We start from the raw sequence: 10745 nt of genomic DNA, 5'->3' as shown, positions 1-10745 counted from the left end.
ATTATTCAAAAGTTATGACTTTAAATGACAACAGTTTACATACAAAATATCCAAAACTAATAAGTTTAATATAATATGTTAAAAGTCAAAGACATAATTTCTATAAGTAAAAGCAAGAGATGTTATTTTAATATTAAAGTTTAGTTAATTTAGGTTTTTCACTTATTTAACATTAATTAACCAACTTATAATCATTATCGCAAAGAAATTGAAATGTAATGAATCCACGTTGTGAAATAACAAATGTCTGTTATATATATATATATATATATATATATATATATATATATATATATATATATATATATATATATAATGTACCACTTAAGTTCATATGTATATCTTTACATTTCTTTCATATGGCTTTCCTTGAATCTTTGGCAATCCTCATTTTTCTTTCTTTATTAATAGTTCATTACAAACCTCAATACTTAAAAGCTCTTATCGATAGATATTGGCCGCATCTTGGTGTGTTTCAAGCCCTTACAAACTTGAACCAGATCCATGATTTCTTGGCCATATATATTAATCGTAGTGGCGGTAGTTTCATGTTGAGAGGACCTTGGTTTACCAACATGGACATGCTTTTTACCACAGACCCATTAGACATCCAACATGTTTTGAGCAAGAACTTTACTAATTATCCAAAAGGCCCAAAATTCCGTGAAATATTTGATTTCTTTGGAGATGGCATCTTTAATGTCGATGGACATTTATGGGAGATCCAACGCAAAACCACCATGTCCCTTTTCAGGCAACCCAACTTTCAAAGTGTCTTCGAAGGGATTGTCTGGAATAAGATGGAAAGAGGTCTTTTACCAATATTGGAATCTATTTCCAAACCAGGCAATGAGATGGATTTGCAGGACATATTCCAAAGGTTCACTTTTGATACTATATGCACGTTGCTCTTAGACTTTGACCCAAAAAGCTTGTCTCTTGATTTTCCTTTCCTTCCTTGTGAGAAGTCCTTAACAGATATTGGAGAAAGTATGTTGTGCAGGCTATTTTCACCTCCAATCTTTTGGAAATTTCAACAACTATTTAGAATGGGGAATGAAAAGAAGTTAAGTGAAGCAAACAATACTTTTGATCAATTCCTGTGTAAGTGCTTAGCTAGAATACAACATGTATCCAATACTAACATAGAAAGTGAACATTTTGGATTGGCATCCTTGGTTAGAGAGTTTAAAGACCAAAGCAGTAGTTTTGAAGATCCTAGCAAGTTTTTAAAAGATGTCATAAAGAACCTAATTGGTGCTGGGAGAGACACAACTAGCACGGCTCTCTCATGGTTTTTCTATCTCATTGCAAAAAATCCAATCGTAGAGGGCAAGATCCGAGAGGAGATTCACTCATTATTACAAGAGAAAGTAGATGATCAAAAGAACTGGAATTCCAAAGAGTTAGGCAAATTGGTTTATCTTCATGGGGCACTATGTGAAGCCTTGAGGCTTTACCCTCCTGTTCCTTTTAACCACAAAACTCCATTACAGCCAGATATACTTCCAAGTGGCCACCAAGTTAATCAAAACACTAAGATTTTGCTATATTTTTATGGCATGGGAAGGATGGAAAAGATATGGGGTGAGGATTGCATGGAGTTTAAGCCTGAAAGATGGATTTCAAAGGAAGGAGGGATCAAACATGAATCATCTTACAAGTTCCCGACTTTCAATGGTGGACCAAGGATTTGTATAGGTAAGGACATGAGTTTCACTCAGCTAAAGATAGTGGCTTCTATGATCATTTATCATTATCACATTGAGCTGGTGGAAGGTCATATGGTGTATCCAATTGCTTCAATAACACTTCAAATGAAGCATGGGTTGAAGGTGAGGTTAACCAAACTAAGTTAGGTGAATATGTGAGCCAAATATTATGGAAAAAGGTGATATATCTTGTGTGAGACTACAATATGTGTTTTGTTTTGTTTATGAATTTTTAATAGTTATTAATAAATCCTCACGGATATGTGTCTGCTAAGAACATATATTCATTACCACATCAACTATTGACATGTCACCCGTGTTTCTAAGTATCTATATTACATAGAAGATGGTAAGTACGTAAGATGCGTATCAGATTTCAGTTTGTGGGATAATAATCTTAAACATTACCGTTATTTTTTCGGTTTGGATTTTTGGCAATATAAAAAAACAAATGGTTGTACATATTCATGAAAAGTTACAAATGATTAGGTTATATTTATGTATGCACTATAAAAGAGTTGTTTAACTTTGGGTGAAGTTTGGTTACTTTTCTTATATTTGATCGTTCCTTTTCCTAATCTTTTTAAGAGAAACTCTTTACTACCACCTGCATTGATGCTAAATGCGTGTGAAAAAATAAATCTAACACATGGCCTCAACTATATTCACATGTGCCTAACATATTGTCTTTGAAAAAGATGAAACTACATATATATAATACATATTTTTTGATTTCCTTATTCATTTATAATAAGACCATGTGTTATTTTACACATAATATGGTTTCAAGTTTCAACATATCAGCCGTACTAGATTAGAGGACTATTTGGGTAAGGAAATAGAGTACCAAAGAAAAAAAACATACACTCTATTTGGTGTATTCTACTTGAATGTGATGGTAGAGCTTCATATCTAATCTGATTAATTAATATACTATCAGGATGGAAGGTTAAAAAGAAATTGATTATGGCAAGTGGCCTAGTAAAAACTATGGTATTCTACTTGGTGTAATGTATGACGGTGGAGCACAATATTTATAGCATCTTGTGTATCATTTTATTATTTAGAAAAAAATGTAAAATAAAGAATATGAACAATTATATAATAATTAAAGCTAAACTTTTAAAATTAGATAAATGAATTAAATAAATGAAATACATTAAGTAAATTTAAAATAAGTAATTACTAATTAATAATATCTTAGGAAATAAGAAATAAATAAATAAATAAATATCAACTAATTAAAATAATTAGAAATAATTATGTAGCATAATTATAGTTCAAATATAGTGAGAGACTAAAGGGTATAATAAGAAACTTAATTTGTTAAGATATTTGACTTTAGGGGTTGTTTTGTCAAAATGTAAAAGTAGAGGGGCTAAATTAATGAAAATTTCAAAGGGTAAAGCACATGGATTAATTGGTAACTAGATGGAATTAGATGCGCCTTTTACATTGCGTACATTTTTTTTCCGTTATATGAAAACGGTAGCTGATAAGTAACCATATTATAATTTTTAACATTGTCTTGGTTTCCTAGCCTGATCCTTCTAAAGACTGCCATTTCTCAGTACGTTGGTCCAACCTACTACCTACTATGAGGGATGTTCATATCCGTTACATAGCAACAACTAAATAAAAATTGTTTCTTTGCATACTCTTTCAAAAGTAAAGTAAAGCAAAACACCACCAAAAAAATTACATAGTCAATAAAATATTTATTTAAAAAAGACTTCAGTACTGCCATACTCCCCTTGAATCCAATTACCAGAAGGTTACTTTAATTTAGTATTGTAAAATTCAAGAAAAATAATAAAATATTGAAATGATAGAATACCCTTACTTGCCACTAACTCATCCTTTCACTTCAACAAAATAAAACATATCATCATGGTCATATAGCTGCATGAAAGTAAAAAAATAAAAAATAAATAAGTTTCATTAAATGCAACTCTAAAAATAATTAAAAACTAGAAAAGTGTCCCCCGCTTTGCGGGGGTCGGAAGCCTTCAATGTCGTTTTTTCCCGAAGCTTTAAATGTTGTTTTTATATAGTTGAATGGTATTGTGTTTAATATTCATTAGTTTGATTACCACGTTTCTGTCAACCACACAAAGTAATATCTCAATTTCTTTTCAAAAGAAAGTGGAAACCAAAGTTGTAATCACCATTCCATTAAAATTTCAAATTCTCAAAATGATAAACAGAAATAGGGCATAGGCATAATACTTTATCTGTTTATGAATCACATGTAATGAATCCATTAACAACAGATAAATGAGAAAATCAGAAGAATATTATCATCAAGAGAATATAGTAAATGTAATAAAATGGCTTCTCATTAGTATGACCTTTAAGGGTTAACATGCAACCGTTGGCTGTGGTTGATGAACAACCAAATTTGGCTGGTTTACTCAGGTCCCAAACCTTTAATGTGTTGTCCGTTGATGCACAAATTAGGGCTCCATGTAGAGTGAAGAGCCTATCCTAAAATTCCACTTCTTTTGTCAAGAAATCGATTCCTACTGTTGCCATATATTGATTGCTAAACTTCTCATTCGCATATCTAAACTTGAACATTAAGGCCAAACAATAATAATCATCCTCAACATTAGATTCCGTGATCTTCAATGTTCATATAGATCTATATAAACGTAAAATTACCCAACTATCCCTATTAAAAAAAAAAAAAAAAAAAACTGCTTATATGATTCCCAAATTCCAATATCTGAAGTTGCAATAATCAAATTTAAAACACCTTCTTCAGTTTTTGTAAATATTAAAATAAAATGTAACTGACCTAAATAGAGAAACCTGAGGAAGGCTTTTTCTCCACTCGATCAACCAAAATACCTTCTCAACATTCCAGCCTATCCATACCCTAATATCTAACAATAAAATTTCAAATAATAATAATATCATTAATTTCAAATAAAAGTATTTTTTTTATTATTATAATCTATAAAGACATAATTTCAATTCAAACCTCATAAATTACCTGCGTAGTCAAAACGATAATCAAACGACATCAATTCATCACCCCCAACCCTAACCACCTAATCGGAACAAAGTTAGTATAGTGATTCTTGAAGTATACATACCACTATCTGAAAGAACAAAGATTAGAAGCTTTGATTGAGTTGAAATGTTATTTAAAGATTTAGACTTTGAATTGAGAAAGATACCTAGACCAGGGTGGATGCGATCAATATCAATATTGTCATTCTTAATGCAACAAGTACCTAATTTAATAATCTTAAATACATTCTAAAAAAGGTACATTCTAAAAACAACATTTGACAACGAAAACTCGAAATTACTATCAGTAATTTTAGCTATCAACACTACAATTATAACTTGGGGTTTTACGATTACTGTGGATAAAGAACATAAATGTGATTTTGGAGTCGACTTTGCTTAAGAGTACCTTCCGACACTTCAAGGTTTTTGGTTTTTTAATTCCTGCTTCTGCATAAACATCCAAAATTAATAAAAGCAAATATTAAAAGAACGGTGTGAAGGGAGTGATGAACAACCAAGATTCAGGAAATCAACAAAAAAACATGCAAAAATTAAAGAGTTGTATAAGCCGATATTAGATAAGGTTAAGATGGAAATACAAATCAACCCTCGATGGAAACCAAACCGTATGAAACACCCTACATCGATGGTAGAAGTACATAATGTTATCAGATCAACATGACGATAGCATTGGATGTGGAAGCTGATGGTGGACATCGAAGCAATCGTCTCGAAGCCCTAAACCCAGTTGAAACGCGCTGCAAGACTGTTATGAACAGGTTTGTAATCACAGATTCAATAACAGATAAACAAGCAAATGATTCTAATATTGATTGAAAACACTCAATAATACCAAATGTTTACAAGAATAAAGAAGAATGAAGATAGTTTGGCTGATTCGAGATAGCCAATCTCCCAGAGGAATTAATTCCAAATTTCACACAAAAGATCGATGCCTCACTCCCTGCCCACTACCCTTTACTTATACTATCTAACATAACAAACTAATAATATAAAAAAACCTAACTGCCCCTACTGTCATTTTATTTGTTGAATTTCCCATATTGCCCTTATCTATCATAAAAAGACCTGTCGCTTCAGTGGCGGAGGAAGACGACCAGCAGCTGCAGTCGATCCCGCGACTGATAAAAACACAGATAGAAAAATGAGGCCGGTTAGGAAAAGGTGGAGAAGAAGTACAGAAATCAGAATCCGATTGGATGAGAAAACGGTGAAGAAATACAGAACAACACGTAGCCACTAACCATTTACAAAATGACAAATTATGACCCCCTAAAAACCACCTACAATTGCAGCCACACACATAAATAAAGGACCAAAACTGCAAAAAAGTTAGGAACAGAGAAATGATAACGAATGCAAGTAATGAATCAAAAAGCAAAGTGGCAAATAAATGAAAATATAGGGACCTGGAATGTAACTACAGGGACCAAAATAGAGAAACACGTTCGATGTTTACTGTTGAAATTTTTCAGTCTTAATACATATATATATATATATATATATATATATATATATATATATATAATAAGGATAAATAACATTGCATGTGTAATCAGAAAAATATATTATTGCAATTGTCCATAAAAAGCTAAGTAAATGTAAAATTCTAAAAAATAAATAACATAAGTCACATTATATGACCTTTTCAGTGTCGGATGACATTGTTAGTTTCAACTAATAACTCCACCCCATAAAAAAAAGAAAAAACAAAACCTAATTTATGGTTTGTTGTATAAAATTACTTTTAATGACAAAGTTGGAAACGGCTATGCAGTGAGTTCCTAAAGTATATTGCTGTAAACGAACAAACAGAAGTAGGATGCTATAATAAACAAATCAACAAATCAACAAAGGTATGTTGCTATTTATTGCATTAATCCAAATAAGATAAAAAATAAGTTTGCAGACTTGTGGATATTGCTGGTATAAGTTCTTTTAATTGTCATATAGATCAACCTAAAAATTGAAATAAGTAGCATTTCCTTGCATGACTAACCTTTGTGTATATATAGTTAATCTTCTACTAAGCAGATGAAAATTATTGGTTGGAAACAGTAACTAAAACAAATTATTCAGTTCATGTATGATATGTAAAAACAATAGAAAAAAGGCATACAACAAATGGACTTTATTGCAATAAAATGTGAACCTAAATCAAATAATAGAACTGGAAGCTTATCTTGACCTTGATATTTAGATCCCTCTTTTATTATTGGAAGAAGGCCTCCTTGAGAATTTTCATCCATGGGAACTGAGACGCGTTTACGGAAGCAAATGCTCGACCAAAATACGACTCTTTAACAGTACAAATATATATACAAAGATACATGACGATAAAAAAAACACATGGTCATAAAATATGACGCTGAGATGCAAACGATAAAACTAATTCATACCTCGTCTGCTCTTTAGTTGTTTCAATTTACTCAGATGAAACCCTAAAAAGGCTAATCAATGGAATAAATTTAGAGAAAAACAAACTTGATCGAAAAAGGAAGTGAGCTTGATCGATTACAATCGCCGATATCGTCATAAGAAGGCAAAAGTAAACGATCGCTAGCAAGAGAAGAAAATAATCCTTTTCCAGAAGACAAAATTGTGCAGCTAAATGGGGAAAGAAACAACATTTAGAAGTAGAAATCGAAGACATGAGATTGTAGAAGAATTACAGAACATACCTGAAGAACGAATCGTGTAAGCTAAAATAGCAACACAGCAAGTGAAGAGGAAGGAGGAGCTCCATTCTCAGCTCATGTAAATGGGAAGTAAGTGATTAATGTGTTTGGAATGAAGACCAAACACATTTTTCCTTCTAATATTCATTAAGTAGAGAAGTGAGGTTTATATGTTGATTTTTAGACAAGATCTTAATCCATTAAGAAGTTGTTATTAAACCTCTCAGTATGGATACTTAGAACTTATATCTTATTCGAATTGATGGTTATGATCTAAATAGTTAAGTGCTTAATAAGTGGGACAAAAAGGGGACTTAAACATGGTGGTATTGTTATTTCATGAATCTATCACATATCTTTCAAAAATCATATAAAATCAAGAAGATATCCGAGTTGTATGAAACTGTGTCCCTCAAAAGTTATAGATTTTTGTTTCATTCAAGAAAAGGGTTGACCTGGTTTCAACCAAATATGTGGTTGATGTGTATTTTACTACCACTAGTTTTAAACTAGCAATTTAACAAATTTAATAACCTGATCATATTAACGTGTGAGTCTTGAAGTTCCTCATGTCACACCATTATTATTTTTGTAAAGTAGATATATATTTACCAGGGATAAAGTCAGCTTTTCAACTCTATTATCACTACTGACTCCCTTTTTTCGCGTACAAGATAACTTACACACATTCAGTAAATTGGGATGAACAAAAATCCAAAAAATGAACACTAAGAACTAATAGATGGAAACCATTAAAAAAAGTTTCAATTACCTTTCATCAATTAAAAACATCTCAACTGATCATTACAAAACCGGAAGATTAAAGAGAACATCAAACCAAAAGAGTCTTTAGGGTTCTGAACTAAGGTCGTATAGAACGATTCCATAAAAGTGTCGACAATCCTGCACCTGTAGGTATTTTCTTTCACATATTACATCTTGATAACATAAAAACAAGTTCAAAATTCAATTGTTATTATATAAAACATAAACGTTCAAAAATCAATAAAAATAGCAAATCGTTTTACCTGTTTCTACAAGCTCGAACATTTGAAGGATTTTGAGACACTTCTAATGCATAAAATTGCAAAAAAGACTTTACTTTCGGTACTAAAAACTGAAAATATAAGAAGGCATCACTAAATAAGTATTAAACAACACAAGTTAATAGAACTTCAACCAAACTGATCGTTATTTTAAGTCAATTTTATTACAGTAAAGGAGAAGTCTTATGTTATTTTCAATAAAACTGATTGTTATACGAATAGTAAACGAGACCTATTATGTCATTTTCAATAATTTTTATGAGTCGGTGAATACTTCGTATCATGTTATTGTAGAAAAATAAAATTAGTATGATTTACAAGAAAAAATAAAAAAACAGAGAAGAGATCCTTACAAGGAGTCTAAATGGTGAAAGATGCACCAAGTCTGCTGAAGTGTCCAAGTTTGAAGTCTTCAACTCCTGACTTCAATTTTCCGAATTAGTTATACAGAAATTGGGTATACACATAAGAAATCGGGAAAGAGGGTGGGAGGATGTTCAGAAATCGATTGAAAGAGCAACGATGGTATATAGAAACAGGGCATCCTGTATCCAGAATTCAGAAATCGAGAGTGAGAGATGATGAATCCAAATCGTCGTATGTTGGCCTATGGGAGGGTATACAGAGATCTTGTGTTTTAAGAAAGAAATCCGCAGGAGGAGAGAGTCGACTCCTCGTCTTCTACATATTGATTCTCAGAGTCGTGACGCTTCGTAATTCTAAGCGAGTAGGCGCCGATTAGATCCAAGCATTTCAATTCTCGCGCCTCTGCGGCCTTCGTCGTCGAGAACCAAAAATCAAACAAACTTATTGGGCTGGGCTAAATAATACTATACTCTATAATTTGCTGGGCTGCAGTGATGCCCCTCATTTTCTTTCATCCCTGGGCTGGACCTATGCCGAATTCATCCATGTATTGGGCCGGCGATGATCTATATGATAAGATCACTTCACAAATATAAGAAGACAATAGGAGATTGAGAGATGGTATCATAGCAATTTATTGCACTTTATAGAGGGTTAATACAGTAAAACACATGTTCTTGCTGATTTCGCCCAAAATTGCATTTTGGGTCTGTTTTTACAGTCGTATTTTTCAAAAAAATATTTTGTTTTATTTTTTTACCGTTTTACAGATTATCATTATATTTTCAGGTTTTTACCATCATACTTTTCAGTTTTTCCATTATATTAACTTTGCAAAAAAAAACTCTAAAGTTTATAGTTTTTTACATTTTTACCTTTAAGTTTATAAATTTTTTTTACAATTTTACTCTATTTATTTGTTTTTCATATTATACGACAAAAAAATCTTATTTATATTAAAAAAAATATTTAATTAAATATTGTATTTACGTTCTTTTTAAAATGTTTTATATATATATATATATATATATATATATATATATATATATATATATATATATATATATATATATATATAATCTATAAAAAAGAAAATTTGAATAACTAAGGTGTCAAGTTAGGAATGTCTTTTCTTTAATCATACGTACTATTTTAAAAGTAATTTTAAAAAAAACATCTTTATAATTTTATTAAGTATATACAATAAAGTCTCAATATTTTCATCGATTTGATAAAAAAATCATAAACTTTATATTTTTTACAATAAAGTTCAAATTACCGGCAGTTTTTGACATATTTACCTTTTTTTTCTCAGTTAGCCGGTAATTCGGACTTTTTTGTCAACAAAATAAAATTTAGGATTTTCTTGTCAAATCGTCGATTAGAATTTCACTGTCAAAAAAATAAAGTTTATGACTTTTTTTGTCAAATCGTTGAAAGTATTGGGACTTTAGTGTATATATAATTTTTTTGGTTAGAAATTTAATGGTATGATACTCTTTAAGCATAAGAGTTATTGAAATATTCTCTAATCAGCTAGATCCTATTGAAATCCTTTACGTTTGCTTCTTGTTAAATCGTTTTTTAAATCTCAACAAACCGACATTGAAAAAAAAATGAGATAATCAAGAAAGAAAAAACAAGGGTTGTGTTGGCTTTTTTCAATCTCAAAAATATTGAAATTATAAACCTAAAAAAATGAAATTGCCCTGGCTTTATACAAACACAAACAACACATGCCTAGTCAAAAGTGAGTGAATGTGGAGAAGGGAAAGAAGGGCAATTTATTTTTTTCGGTTTCTTATTTCTCCATCTTTGGGGTTCCAAAAAGCCAACACAACTCTGGTTATTTCTTTCTTTCGTTCTTGATTATCTCAATTTTTTTTCAATATCGGTTTGTT

At 31.0% G+C, this 10745-nt stretch overlaps 1 long non-coding RNA gene and 1 pseudogene across 9 annotated transcripts; one reads left to right on the top strand and one right to left on the bottom strand.

Moving 5' to 3' along the window:
- Nucleotides 1-329: 329 nt before the first annotated feature.
- LOC145008435 (alkane hydroxylase MAH1 pseudogene) lies at nt 330-2007 on the top strand (annotated as a pseudogene).
- A 1337-nt stretch (nt 2008-3344) lies between these two features.
- On the bottom strand, nt 3345-9252 carry LOC145010870 (uncharacterized). 9 transcript variants are annotated; one of them, XR_013663942.1, is made up of 9 exons: nt 8832-9252; nt 8461-8549; nt 8205-8341; nt 5999-6075; nt 5587-5875; nt 4711-5499; nt 4513-4600; nt 4064-4386; nt 3345-3614 (listed from the first exon to the last, which is right to left on the bottom strand). It is a non-coding gene; the product is annotated as an uncharacterized LOC145010870 (long non-coding RNA). The 9 variants fall into 9 exon arrangements; XR_013663945.1 differs by having other exon boundaries at nt 5598-5875; XR_013663941.1 differs by having other exon boundaries at nt 4711-5875; nt 8205-8370.
- Nucleotides 9253-10745: the final 1493 nt, after the last annotated feature.

This window comes from Lactuca saligna, chromosome 8, assembly GCF_052625555.1.
Source record: "Lactuca saligna cultivar CGN05327 chromosome 8, ASM5262555v1, whole genome shotgun sequence".
NCBI lineage: Eukaryota > Viridiplantae > Streptophyta > Magnoliopsida > Asterales > Asteraceae > Lactuca > Lactuca saligna.
This window is presented reverse-complemented; position numbering and strand designations above follow the sequence as displayed.